The 14239-nt window shown below is 41.3% G+C and overlaps 9 non-coding genes and 2 pseudogenes across 9 annotated transcripts; all 11 read right to left on the bottom strand.

Annotated features, from left to right (window-relative positions):
- Positions 1–1315: 1315 nt before the first annotated feature.
- Positions 1316–1435, bottom strand: LOC142514623 (5S ribosomal RNA). Its single transcript, XR_012810510.1, has one exon. It is a non-coding gene; the product is annotated as a 5S ribosomal RNA (ribosomal RNA).
- Positions 1436–2118: 683 nt separating this feature from the next.
- LOC142506300 (5S ribosomal RNA) lies at positions 2119–2236 on the bottom strand. The gene has a single exon (XR_012804595.1). It is a non-coding gene; the product is annotated as a 5S ribosomal RNA (ribosomal RNA).
- Positions 2237–2920: 684 nt separating this feature from the next.
- LOC142507330 (5S ribosomal RNA) lies at positions 2921–3039 on the bottom strand. Its single transcript, XR_012805590.1, has one exon. It is a non-coding gene; the product is annotated as a 5S ribosomal RNA (ribosomal RNA).
- Positions 3040–3873: 834 nt separating this feature from the next.
- On the bottom strand, positions 3874–3992 carry LOC142511398 (5S ribosomal RNA; annotated as a pseudogene).
- A 677-nt stretch (positions 3993–4669) lies between these two features.
- Positions 4670–4788, bottom strand: LOC142507764 (5S ribosomal RNA). Its single transcript, XR_012806011.1, has one exon. It is a non-coding gene; the product is annotated as a 5S ribosomal RNA (ribosomal RNA).
- Positions 4789–9233: 4445 nt separating this feature from the next.
- LOC142506585 (5S ribosomal RNA) lies at positions 9234–9353 on the bottom strand. Its single transcript, XR_012804873.1, has one exon. It is a non-coding gene; the product is annotated as a 5S ribosomal RNA (ribosomal RNA).
- Positions 9354–10035: 682 nt separating this feature from the next.
- On the bottom strand, positions 10036–10153 carry LOC142512057 (5S ribosomal RNA; annotated as a pseudogene).
- A 679-nt stretch (positions 10154–10832) lies between these two features.
- On the bottom strand, positions 10833–10951 carry LOC142509126 (5S ribosomal RNA). Its single transcript, XR_012807313.1, has one exon. It is a non-coding gene; the product is annotated as a 5S ribosomal RNA (ribosomal RNA).
- Positions 10952–11635: 684 nt separating this feature from the next.
- Positions 11636–11754, bottom strand: LOC142515403 (5S ribosomal RNA). The gene has a single exon (XR_012811250.1). It is a non-coding gene; the product is annotated as a 5S ribosomal RNA (ribosomal RNA).
- An 833-nt stretch (positions 11755–12587) lies between these two features.
- Positions 12588–12706, bottom strand: LOC142510509 (5S ribosomal RNA). Its single transcript, XR_012808616.1, has one exon. It is a non-coding gene; the product is annotated as a 5S ribosomal RNA (ribosomal RNA).
- Positions 12707–13384: 678 nt separating this feature from the next.
- Positions 13385–13503, bottom strand: LOC142508280 (5S ribosomal RNA). The gene has a single exon (XR_012806502.1). It is a non-coding gene; the product is annotated as a 5S ribosomal RNA (ribosomal RNA).
- Between the last annotated feature and the right edge of the window lie 736 nt (positions 13504–14239).

Below are 14239 nucleotides of genomic sequence, written 5' to 3'. Positions count from 1 at the left end.
GGCGCGATAACAGAGCTAGGATGGGTGACCTCCCTGGGAAGTCCTCGTGTCGCGACCGTTCACGTAAATTATGGCAAAAACAGTAGAAATAATTGTTTTTAATGACTTAACCGTCTCCGGCGTAATCTGCGTCATACCCTTCCACACAGAACCGGCTCACGACAACAAATATCGTTAAATGTTCCCAGAAAATAGAAAAAAATAAGAAGAAGAAAATAGCGAATGTAAAGCTATTATTATGCCTGCGATACGATAAAATGAAACCGGAATCGAATCTCGGACTTCGTAAGTGGATTTCTCGAGAAAACGGAAGCTTAACAGAAGCGAAAAATCGCAAATTAGAGGGTCTTAAAGAAAGAATTCGGCTAAAATCTCGCCAGCTCATTGCGGAGAATGATTCTCGTTCGTTTGCCCGTTTACAATCAAATTAGGCTACAATTTTGTCCAAATCTGACAGTGCCCGAGCTACGTTTATTTCACATCTTATCTGGTCCCGATCGAGATTCAGATGATTTGAGGCGAAAATCGTCTGTCAACAAGTAATCAAAAATAGAAAAACATGAAAAAGGGTGCAACACGATCCTAATACTGCTCTCGCCCAAGCACGCTTAACTTCAAAGTTTTGATGTGATCCGGTGCATTAGTGCTGGTATGATCGCACTCGACATTGAGTGAGATGTTTATTCTTATATCCGTCGCGTACGGCACTGGTCTCGCCCAATCGGAACCATGAAGTTAAGCGTTCAGGCGCGATGGCCGAGCTAGGATGGGTGACCTCCATGGGAAGTCCTCGTGTCGTGATCGTTTACGTAAATTATGGATAAAACAGTCGAAATAATTGTTTTTAATGAGTTTACCGTCTCAGGAGTAATCTGCGTCATACCCTTCCGCACAGAACCAGCTCACGACAACAAAAACCGCTAAATGTTCCCAAAAAATAAAAAAAAATAAGAAGAAGAAAACAGCGAATGTAAAGTAATTATTATGCCTAGGATACGATAAAATGGTACCGAAATCGAATTTTGAACTTCCTAAGCAGATTTCTCGAGGAAACGAAAGCTTAACAGAAGCGGAAAATCGCAAATTAGAGGGTCTTAGAGAAGGAATTCGGCTAAAATCTCGCCAGCTCATTGCAGAGTAATGATTCTCGTTCGTTTGCCCGTTTACAATCTAATTAGGCTACAATTTTGTCCAAATCCGGCAGTGTCCGAGCTACGTTGATTTCACATGTCTTATCTGGTCACGATCGAGATTCAGATGATTTGAGCCGAAAATTGTTAGTCAACAAGTAATCAAAAATAGAAAACCATGAAAAGGGGTGCAACACGAGGACTTCGCAGAGGGGTCACCCATCCTAGTACTGCTCTCGCCCAAGCACGCTTAACTTCGGAGTTCTGATGGGATCCGGTGCATTGGTGCTGGTATGATTGCACCCGACATTGTGTGGGATGTTTATTCTTATATCCCTCGCGTACGTGTGGAGCGGGCGGCGATGGACAACACGCGGCACTGCTCTCGCCCAATCGGAACCATGAATTTAAGCCTTTTGGCGCGATGGCAGAGCTAGGATGGGTGACCTCCCAAGGAAGTCCTCGTGTCGCGACTGTTTACGTAAATTATGGATAAAACAACCGAAATAATTGTTTTAAATGAGTTAACCGTCTCCGGAGTAATCTACGTCATACCCTTCCGCACAGAACCGGCTCACGACAACAAAAATCGCTAAATATTCCCAGAAAATAGGAAAAAAATAAGAAGAAGAAAATAGCGAATGTAAAGCTATTATTATGCCTGGGATACGATAAAATTGAACCGAATTCGAATTTCGGACTTCCTAAGCGGATTTCTCGAGGAAACGCAAGCTTAACAGAAGCGGAAAATCGCAAATTAGAGGGTTTTAGAGAAGGAATTCGGCTAAAATCTCGCCAGCACATTGCGGAGTAATTTGTCTCGTTCGTTTGCCCGTTTACAATCAAATTAGGCTACAATTTTGTCCAAATCAGGCAGTGCCCGAGCTACGTTGATTTCACATGTCTTATCTGGTCTCGATCGAGATTCAGATGATTTTAGCCGAAAATCGTCTGTCAACAAGTAATCAAAAATTGAAAAACACGAAAACGGGTGCAACACGAGGACTTCCCAAGGGTCACCCATCCTAGTACTGCTCTCGTCCAAGCACGCTTTACTTCGGAGTTCTGATCGGATCCGGTGCATTAGTGCTGGTATGATCGCACCCTACATTAAGCTGGATTTTTAATCTTATATGCCTCGCGTACGTGTGGAGTGGGCGAAGATGGACAACACGCGGCACTGCTCTCGCCCAATCAGAACCATGAAGTTAAGCGTTCTGGAGCGATGGCCGATCTAGGATGGGTGACCTCCCTGGAAAGTCCTCGTGTCGCGATCGTTTACGTAAATTATGGATAAAACAGTCGAAATAATTGTTTTTGATGAGTTAACCGTCTCCGGAGTAATCTGCGTCATACCCTTCCGTACAGAACCGGCTCACGACAACAAAAATCGCTAAATGTTACCAGAAAATAAGAAAAATATAAGAAGAATAAAATAGCGAATGTAAAGCTATTATTATTCCTTTGATACGATAAAATGGAACCGGAATCGAATTTCGGACTTCCTAAGCGAATTTCTCGATGAAAAGGAAGCTTAAAAGAAGCGGAAAAATCGCAAATTAAAGGGTCTTAGAGAAGAAATTCGGCTAAAATCTCGCCAGCTCATTGCGGAGTAATGAGACTCGTTCGTTTACCCGTTTACAATCAAATTAGGCTACAATTTTGTCCAAATCCGACAGTGCCCGAGCTACGTTGATTTCACATGTCTTATCTGTTCCCGATCGAGATTCAGATGATTTGAGCCGAAAATCGTCCGTTAACAAGTAATCAAAAATAGAAAAACACGAAAAGGGGTGCAACAAGAGGACTTTCCAGGGGGTCACCAATCCTAGTACTGCTCTCGCCCAAGCACGCTTAACTTCGGAGTTCTGATGGGATCCGGTGCGTTAGTGCTGGTAGGATCGCACCCGACATTGAGTGGATGTTTATTCTTATATCCTTCGAGTATGTGTGGAGCGGGCGGCGATGGACAACACGCGGCACTGCTCTCGTCCAATCAGAACCATGAAGTTATGCGTTTTGGCGCGATGGTGGAGCTAGGATGGGTGACCTCCCTTGGAAGTCCCTCGTGTCGTGACCGTTTACGTAAATTATGGATAAAACTGTCGACATAATTGTTTTTAATGAGTTAACCGTCTCCGGAGTAATCTGGGTCATACTCTTCCGCACAGAACCGGCTCACGACAACAAAAATCGCTAAATATTCCCAGAAAATAGAAAAAAAATAAGAAGAAAAAAATGGCGAATGTAAAGCTATTATTATGCCTGGGATAAGATAAAATGGAACCGGAATCGAATTTCCGACTTCCTAAGCGAATTTCTCGAGGAAACGGAAGCTTAACTGAAGCGGAAAATCGCAAATTCGAGGGTTTTAGAGAAGAAATTCGGCTAAAAGCTCGCCAGCTATTATTATGCCTGGGATAAGATAAAATGGAACCGGAATCGAATTTCGGACTTCCTAAACGGATTTTTCGAGGTAACGGAAAGCTTAATAGAAGCGGTAAATCTCAAATTAGAGGGTCTTAGAGAAAAAGATCGGATAAAATCTCGCCAGCACATTGCGGAGTAATGAGTCTCGTTCGTTTACCCATTTACAATCAAATTAGGCTACAATTTTGTCCAAATCCGGCAGTGCTCGAGCTACGTCGATTTCACATGTCTTATCTGATCCCGATCGAGATTCAGAAGTTTTGAACCGAAAATCGTCTGTCAACAAGTAATCAAAAATATAAAAACACGAAAAGGGGCGCAACACGAGGACTTCCCAGGGGGTCACTCATCCTAGAACTGCTCTCGCCGAAGCATGCTTAACTTCAGGGTTCTGATGGGATCTGGTGCATTAGTGCTGGTATGATCGCAACCGACATTGAGTGGATGTTTATTCTTATATCCCTCGAGTACGTGTGGAGCGGGCGGCGATGGACAACACGCGGCACTGCTCTCGCCCAATAAGAACCATGAAGTTAAGCTTTCTGGCGCGATGGCAGAATTAGGATGGGTGAAATCTATGGGAAGTCCTCGCGTCGCGACCGTTTACGTAAATTATGGCTAAAATAGTCGAAATAATTTTTTTAATGAGTTAAGCGTCTCCGGAGTAATCTGCATCATACCCTTATGCACAGAACCGGCTCACGACAACAAAAATCGCTAAATGTTCCTTGAAAATAGAAAAAAAAATAAGAATAAAAAAATAGGGAATGTAAAGCTATTATTGTCTGGGATACGATAAAATAAAACCGGAAGCGAATTTCGGACTTCCTAATCGGATTTCTCGAGAAAACGGAAGCTTAACAGAATCGGAAAATCGCAAATTAGAGGGTTTTAGAGAAGGAATTCGGCTAAAATCTCGCCAGCTCATTGCGAAGAATGAGTCTCGTTCGTTTGCCCGTTTACAATCAAATTAGGCTACAATTTTGTCCAAATACGGCAGTGCCCGAGCTACGTTGATTTCACGTCTTATCTGGTCCCGGTTGAGATTCAGAGGATTTGAGCCGAAAATCGTCTGTCAACAAGTAATCAAAAATAGAAAAACACGAAAAGGGGTACAACACGAGGACTTCCTAGGGGGTCACCCATCCTAGTACTGCTCTCGCCCAAGCTCGCTTAACTTCGGAGTTCTGGTGGAATCCGGTGCATTATTGCTGGTATGATCGCACCCGACATTTAGTGGGATGTTTATTCTTATATCCTAGAGTACGTGTGGAGCGAGCGGCGATAGACAACACGCGGCACTGCTCTCACCCAATCAGAACCATGAAGTTATGCGTTTTGGCGCGATGGTGGAGCTAGGATGGGTGACCTCCCTGGGAAGTCCTCGTGTCGCGACCGTTTACATAAATTATGGATAAAACAGTCGAAACAATTGTTTTTAATGAGTTAACCGTCTCCGGAGTATTCTACGTAATACGCTACCGCACAGAACCGGCTCACAACAACAAAAATCGCTAAATGTTCCTAGTAAATAGAAAAAAAATAAGAAGAATAAAATAGCGAATGTAAAGCTATTATTATGCCTGAGATACGATAAAATGGGACCGGAATCGAATTTCGGACTTCCTAAGCGGATTTCTTGAGGAAACGTGAAACGTACCGTACTTTTACTACTTCAAAATTTGCGGAAAAATTAAAAATTTTCTTAAACATAAAATTCATACAGTCGTTACTTATCATTCAACATAATAATATTTAAAATCAACATCCCATACTCAAATTTTCCAACAAAGTACTTATTCCAAATTATCTCACAACCTAACATAAAAACATAATATTTTAAAGTTTTCATAAAACATAAACATAGTGGTCCTCGGGTTTAGCCTTCCGCTCAGTCCAAGCCTGCCCCTTGGTCGCCACCTCCTGTCTCCTCATCAACATACTCACCTGCATCGATCAAGTCTAGTGAGTCTAAAGACTCAACACGTATAAACTGGAATAACGAGTACTACATAATAAAATCGCATGCAACTTAAAAATAGAACATACATAACTTCAAACTTGAATTTGCATAATAGCTTGAACTTTGCATAATAACTTTGAATTTTGCATAATGACTTTGAACATACGTACATACATACTCTGACGTGCCATCATCATAAACTTTCATAAACATACTGCATACTTGAACATAATTGAACATACGTAACTTCATCATTTTCGTAGAGGATGTTTCAAAGCAAGTGACCCTTAACAAAATAAATATCTGATCAGACAAACCACAGTACTGGGCTGACAGGGACGTATCCACTGCCACATACATGAGATCCCTGTTCATAATTTAACAGGCCAGTTGATCCACGTTCATAATTTAACGCTTCACAACCACGATCTAACCCGTTCATAATTTAACGGGCGGATTGGTCCCCGTTCATAATTTAACGCTTTCCAATCCTAACTTCAAACCCGTTCATAATTTAACGGGGTGGAGTGGTCCTCGGCCACGTTCACCGACTTCCAAACCCATTTACTTTTGGTCACAAGACATTTAGTATACCTCAAAAACTTCAAATATTTTCTTTGCACGTCATACATACTTACTTAGCGCTGAGGGATTCGTTGGATGTCAATCGTGTCGTTGCTGCAACATACTAACATGAATTCATAAGCTTAACGTGTACAACTTAAACGTAAAAGTCATGCTTAATCTCAAGCTAAATAATTTCTTAGAACATTCTATAATTTCTCACCACTTGACCTTGTAAAACATTAATGTTAAATCATACCATAACACCTCAAACCAAACCTTAAGTGATAAAATATTTATCCCAAAAACTGAAGCTACACGGACCCCGTACCCAGGTCAGGCCCCGGGTCCGTGTAGGTACTGCCTCATATGTGTCATGTAAAAGAAGGAGCACGGACCCCGTCCCTAGGTCCGTGTACGGGTCCGTGTCTGTGCGTTTAAATATGTGTCGAAGAAATGAGAAGGCACGAACCCCTTGCTAACCTCCGTCTCCGGGTCCGTGTCCGTCTGCCCAACGAATTATTTGATGAAAATTTTATGACATGTCTATTCTCCCAATTAACACATAATGCATCAAGATTCCACACTATGAGACCATTCTAGGACACCATAACAATGAACTAAACTTTTATAATCACCCTACAATTTATACGACCCAAAAATACTGTCATTTATATTAAAGTTTATTTCTTACGACTTCTTACTAATTCAAGCTTTTAACGACATGAATCGAAACCTCAAAAATACTCTAAACATCATTACTAACTTTCTTATATGCAGCAACGATCACCCATCGATCCCCAACAAAGCCTCCAACATAAAAACTTCAAGAACACATTAAAATTCATAACTTTCTTGAAACACGATTTGAGCAGTCATACGAAAAACATCATAACTCACTCGGTTTTAATCCAAATAACTCAAATTTTATATCAAATCGAACGTATCGAAAAGATCTACGTTTTTGTAGTTGAAAGTTTTCTCAAAATATGTACCGAAAAATTGCAGTTTTCGAAAGAACATCAAAACAGGAATTTTCGGATCTAATTTGAGCAGTCATACTAAAAACACCATAACTCACTCGTTTTTAATCTAAATAACTCGAATTTTATATCAAATCGAACGTATCGAAAAGATCTACGTTTTTGTAGTTGAAAGTTTTCTCAAAATATGTACAGATAAATCGCAGTTTTCGAAAGACCATCATAACACGAAATTTCAACTCCAAAAATACTTCCAAATACATTCGGTAGATTTTTCTGCTCAAACTTCTACATCATACACACATTTTTATGCTTAAAAACAACTTAATACATAATATGACATGATCGATGCAGCAAGAACAGATTATACGTGCCTTTTGATATTTAAAAATACCGTAACGACGATACCGAAGCGGAGACGATACGGAAGACGATCCGGGTCTAACTTTGCTCGAATTTTTCTTGAATAACCTCAACCAAAAGATGCTGGAATATTGCAAAGAAAAAAAAAGATGGACGTGCTCTTGGAAAGACAATTTGATAAAGAAAAGTGGAGAGGAACCAAAAATAATAATGGAGAGAAGAGTTTTTAAAAACTTTCTTTTCTCCTTAGTCAAATAGGTTGAATAACATGTGTTTTGTTTTGTGTGTATATGTAATATACGTGTATATGTATGTGTAAAGGTGTGAGTGTGTGTGTGAGTCAAATTGTGTGTGCTTGCATGTTTAAATAAATCATTTAATAAATGATCATTTTAAGGATTTTAAATTAATATAATAAAAATACTAATTAATCAATTAGTATACTAAATAAAAATGATGATTCTCTACTAAAAATAATACATCCTTAAATTAATAAACTTTAAAAGTTTAAAATTCTAAAATAACTTAATATTCAAATTAGGCTTTAAACTTCATAAATTATTTAAAAAAGCCTCAAGCCTAACTTAAAATAAAATACCACAATAATATTTACTAAAATCGTCCCGGTCTCCTTTCCTTGATTCCGCCTCGAATAAACATCTGAACATAAACTCAAGAAAATATTTTAACGTACATTAAATAAACATAAATAATTAAAATAATAAATTTCATAAATTAAATGAAAGTATGCATTAAAATCATAAAATACATAAGGAATTTAATAACTTGCACGCACGTGGTTCATATGGACTTAAAATTTTCGGGACTTCACAAAAAGAAAGCTTAACAGAAGCGGAAAATTGCAAATTAGAGGGTCTTAGAGAAGGAATTCGGCTAAAATCTCTCCAGCTCATTGCGGATTAATGAGTTTTGTTCGTTTGCCCGTTTACAATCAAATTAGGCTACAATTTTGTCCAAATCCCGCAGCGCCCGAGCTACGTTGATTTCACGTCCTATCTGGTACCGATCGAGATTCAGATGATTTGAGCCGAAAATCGTATGTCAATAAGTAATCAAAAATAAAAAAACACGAAAAAGGATGCAACACGAGGACTTCCCAGGGGGGTAACCATTGCATTAGTGCTAGTATGATCGCAACCGACATTGAGTTGGTAGTTTATTCTTATATCCCTCGAGTACGTGTGGAGCTGGCGGCGATGGACAACACGCGGCACTGCTCTCGTCCAATCAGAACCATGAAGTTAAGCGTTCTGGCGCGATGGCAGAGCTAAGATGGGTGACCTCCCTGGGAAGTCCTCGTGTCGCGAACGTTTACGTTTATTATGGCTAAAACAGTCGAAATAACTGTTTTTAATGAGTTAACCGTCTCTGGAGTAATCTGCGTCATACCCTTCTGCACAGCACCGGCTCACGAGAACAAAAATCGCTAAATGTTCCCAGAAAATAGAAAAAAATAAGAAGAAGAAAGCGAATGTAAAGCTATTATTATGCCTGAGATACGATAAAATTGAATCGGAATAGATATTCGGACTTCCTAAGCAGATTTCTCGAGGAAACGGAAGCTTAACAGAAGCGGAAAATCGCAAATTAGAGGGTCTTAGAGAAGAAATTCGGCTAAGACCGTTTACAATCAAATTAGGCTACGATTTTGTCTTGTCCAAATCCAACAGTGCCCGAGTTACGTTGATTGCACGTCTTATTTGGTCTAAATCAAGATTCAGAAGATTTGAGCAGAAAATCGTCTTTCAACAAGTAATCGAAAATAGAAAAACACGAAAAGGAGTGCAACACGAGAACTTTCCAGGGGGTCACCCATCCTAGTACTGCCTCTCGCCCAAGCACGCTTAACTTCGGAGTTCTGATGGGATCCGGTGCTTTAGTGCTTGTATGATCGCACCAGACATTGAGTGGGATGTTTATTCTTATATCCCTCGAGTACGTGTGGAGCGGGCGGCGATGGACAACACGCTGCACTGCTCTCGCCCAATCAGAACTATAAAGTTAAGCGTTCTGGCGCGATGGCAGAGCTAGGATGGGTGACGTCCCTGGGAAGTCCTCGTGCCGTGACCTTTTAAGTAAATTATGGCTAAAACAGTCGAAATAATTGTTTTTAATGAGTTAACCGTCTCCGGTGTAATCTGCGTCATACCCTTCCGCATAGCACCGGCTCACGACAACAAAAATCGCTAAATGTTCCCAAAAAATAGAAAAAAATAAGAAGAAGTAAATAGGGAATGTAAAGCTATTATTATGCCTGAGATACGATAAAATGGAACTGGAATTGAATTTCGGACTTCCTAAGTGGATTTCTCGAGGAAACATAAGCTTAACAGAAGCGAAAAATCGCAAATTAGAGGGTCTTCGAGAAGGAATTCGGCTAAAATCTCGCCAGCTCATTGCGGAGTAATGAGTCTCGTTCGTTTGCCCGTTTACAATCAAATTAGCCTACAATTTTGTCAAAATCCGGCAGTGCCCGAGCTACGTTGATTTCACATGTCTTCTCAGGTCCTGATCGAGAGTCAGATGATTTGAGCCGAAAATCGTCTGTCAACAAGTAATCAAAAATAGAAAAACATGAAAAAGGGTGCAAACGAGGACTTCCAAGGGGGTCACCCATCCTATTACTGCTCTCGCCCAAGCACGCTTAGCTTCAGATTTCTGATGGCATCCGGTGCATTAGTGCTGGTATGATCGCACCTGACATTGAATGGATGTTTATTCTTATATCCCAAGTGTACGTGTGGAGAAGGCGACGATGGACCACACGCGGCACTGTTCTCGCCCAATCAGAACCATGAAGTTACGCGTTCTAGCGCGATGGCAGAGCTAGGATGGGTAACCTCCCTGGGAAGTACTCGTGTCGCGACCGTTTACGTAAATTATGGCTACAACAGTCGAAATAACTGTTTTTAATGAGTTAACCGTCTCCGGAGTAATCTGCGTCATTACCCTTCCGAACAGAACCGGCTCACGACAACAAAAATCGCTAAATGTTCCCAGAAAAGTGAAAAAAATAAGAATAAGAAAATAGCGAATGTAAAGCTATTATTATGCCTGGATACGATAAAATGAAACCGGAATCGAATTTCGGACTTACTAAGCGGATTTTTCGAGGAAACGGAAGATTAACAGAAGTGGAAAATCGCAAATTAGATGGTCTTAGAGAAAAAATTCGGCTAAAATCTCGCCAGCTCATTGCGTAGTAATGAGTCTCGTTCGTTTGCCCGTTTACAATCAAATTAGGCTACAATTTTGTCCAAATCCAGCAGTGCCCGAGCTACGTTGATTTCACGTCTTATCTGGTCCTGATCGAGATTCAAATGATTTGAGTCGAAAATCGTCTGTCAACAAGTAATCAAAAATAGAAAAACACGAAATAGGGTGCAACACGAGTACTTCCCAGGGGGTCACCCATTCTAGTACTGTTGTCGCCCAAGCACGCTTAACTTCGGAATTCTGATGGAATCCGGTGCATTAGTGATGGTATGATCGCACCCGACATTGAGTGGGATGTTTATTCTTATATCCCTCGAGTACGTGTGGTGCGGGCGGCGATGGACAACACGCGGCACTGCTCTCGCCCAATCAGAACCATGAAGTTAATCGTTATGGCGCGATGGCGGAGCTAGGATGGGTGACCTCCCTGGGAAGTCCTCGGGTCGCGACCGTTTACTTAAATTATGGATAAAACAGTCGAAATAATTGTTTTTAATGAGTTAACCGTCTCCAGAGTAATCTGCGTCATACCCTTCCGCACAGAACCGGCTCACGACAACAAAAATCGCTAAATGTTCCCCGAAAATAGAAAAAAAAATAAGAAGAAGAAAATAGCGAATGTAAAGCTATTATTATGCCGGGGATATGATAAAAACGAACCAGAATCGAATTTCGGACTTCCTAAGCGGATTTCTCGAGGAAACGGAAGCTTAACAGTAGCGGAAAATCGCAAATTAGAGGGTCTTAGAGAAGGAATTCGGCTAAATTCTCGCCAGCTCATTGCGGAGTAATGAGTCTCGTTCGTTTGCCCGTTTACAATCAAATTAGGCTACAATTTTGTCCAAATCCGGCAGTGCCCGAGCTACGTTGATTTCACATGTCTTATCTGTTCCCGATCGAGATTCAGATGATTTGAGCCGAAAATCGTCCGTCAACAAGTAATCAAAAATAGAAAAACACGAAAAGGGGTGCAACACGAGGACTTCCCAGGGGGTCACCAATCCTAGTACTGCTCTCGCCCAAGCACGCTTAACTTCGGAGTTCTGATGGGATCCGGTGCATTAGTGCTGGTAGGATAGCACCCGACATTGAGTGGATGTTTATTCTTATATCATTCGAGTATGTCTGGAGCGCGCGGCGATGGACAACACGCGGCACTGCTCTTGTCCAATCCGAACCATGAAGTTAAGCGTTCTGGCGCGATGGCAGAGCTAGGATGGGTGACCTCCCTTGGAAGTCCTCGTGTCGCGACCGTTTACGTAAATTATGGATAAAACTGTCGACATAATTGTTTTTAATGAGTTAACCGTCTCCGGAGTAATCTGGGTCATACCATTCCGCACAAAACCGGCTCACTACAACAAAAATCGCTAAATATTCCCAGAAAATAGAAAAAAAATAAGAAGAAAAAAATGGCGAATGTAAAGCTATTATTATGCCTGGGATAAGATAAAATGGAACCGGAATCGAATTTCGGATTTCCTAAGCGGATTTCTCGAGGAAACGGAAGCTTAACAGAAGTGGAAAATCGCAAATTCGAGGGTTTTAGAGAAGAAATTCGGCTAAAAGCTCGCCAGCTATTATTATGCCTGGGATAAGATAAAATGGAACCGGAATCGAATTTCGGACTTCCTAAAAGGATTTCTCGAGGTAACGGAAAGCTTAACAGAAGCGGTAAATCGCAAATTAGAGGGTCTTAGAGAAGAAGATTGGCTAAAATCTCGCCAGCACATTGCGGAGTAATGAGTCTCGTTCGTTTACCCATTTACAATCAAATTAGGCTACAATTTTGTCCAAATCCGGCAGTGCCCGAGCTACGTCGATTTCACATGTCTTATCTGATCCCGATCGAGATTCAGAAGTTTTGAACCGAAAATCGTCTGTCAACAAGTAATCAAAAATAAAAAAACACGAAAAGGGGCGCAACACGAGGACTTCCCAGGGGGTCACTCATCCTAGAACTGCTCTCGCCGAAGCATGCTTAACTTCGGAGTTCTGATGGGATCTGGTGCATTAGTGCTGGTATGATCGCAACCGACATTGAGTGGATGTTTATTCTTATATCCCTCGAGTACGTGTGGAGCGGGCGGCGATGGACAACACGCGGCACTGCTCTCGCCCAATAAGAACCATGAAGTTAAGCTTTCTGGCGCGATGGCAGAATTAGGATGGGTGAAATCCATGGGAAGTCCTCGCGTCGCGACCGTTTACGTAAATTATTGCTAAAATAGTCGAAATAATTTTTTTAATGAGTTAAGCGTCTCCGGAGTAATCTGCATCATACCCTTATGCACAGAACCGGCTCACGACAACAAAAATCGCTAAATGTTCCTGGAAAATAGAAAAAAAATAAGAATAAAAAAATAGGGAATGTAAAGCTATTATTATGTCTGGGATACGATAAAATTAAACCGGAAGCGAATTTCGGACTTCCTAATCGGATTTCTCGAGAAAACGGAAGCTTAACAGAATCGGAAAATCGCAAATTAGAGGGTTTTAGAGAAGGAATTCGGCTAAAATCTCGCCAGCTCATTGCGAAGAATGAGTCTCGTTCGTTTGCCCGTTTACAATCAAATTAGGCTACAATTTTGTCCAAATACGGCAGTGCCCGAGCTACGTTGATTTCACGTCTTATCTGGTCCCGGTCGAGATTCAGAGGATTTGAGCCAAAAATCGTCTGTCAACAAGTAATCAAAAATAGAAAAACAGGAAAAGGGGTACAACATGAGGACTTCCTAGGGGGTCACCCATCCTAGTACTGCTCTCGCCCAAGCACGCTTAACTTCGGAGTTCTGGTGGAATCCGGTGCATTATTGCTGGTATGATCGCACCCGACATTTAGTGGGATGTTTATTCTTATATCCTAGAGTACGTGTGGAGCGAGCGGCGATAGACAACACGCGGCACTGCTCTCACCCAATCAGAACCATGAAGTTATGCGTTTTGGCGCGATGGTGGAGCTAGGATGGGTGACCTCCCTGGGAAGTCCTCGTGTCGCGACCGTTTACGTAAATTATGGATAAAACAGTCGAAACAATTGTTTTTAATGAGTTAACCGTCTCCGGAGTATTCTACGTAATACGCTACCGCACAGAACCGGCTCACGACAACAAAAATCGCTAAATGTTCCTAGTAAATAGAAAAAAAATAAGAAGAAAAAAATAGCGAATGTAAAGCTATTATTATGCCTTGGATACGATAAAATGGGACCGGAATCGAATTTCGGACTTCCTAAGCGGATTTCTCGAGGAAACGAAAGCTTAACAGAAGCGGAAAATTGCAAATTAGAGGGTCTTAGAGAAGGAATTCGGCTAAAATCTCTCCAGCCCATTGCGGATTAATGAGTTTTGTTCGTTTGCCCGTTTACAATCAAATTACGCTACAATTTTGTCCAAATCCCGCAGCGCCCGAGCTACATTGATTTCACGTCCTATCTGGTACCGATCGAGATTCATATGATTTGAGCCGAAAATCGTATGTCAATAAGTAATCAAAAATAAAAAAATACGAAAAAGGATGCAACACGAGGACTTCCCAGGGGGGTAACCGTTGCATTAGTGCTAGTATGA

This window comes from Primulina tabacum, chromosome 10 (assembly GCF_025594145.1).
Source record: "Primulina tabacum isolate GXHZ01 chromosome 10, ASM2559414v2, whole genome shotgun sequence".
NCBI lineage: Eukaryota > Viridiplantae > Streptophyta > Magnoliopsida > Lamiales > Gesneriaceae > Primulina > Primulina tabacum.
The sequence above is the reverse complement of the archived record's forward strand: the minus strand, read 5'-3'. Positions and strand labels throughout refer to the sequence as shown.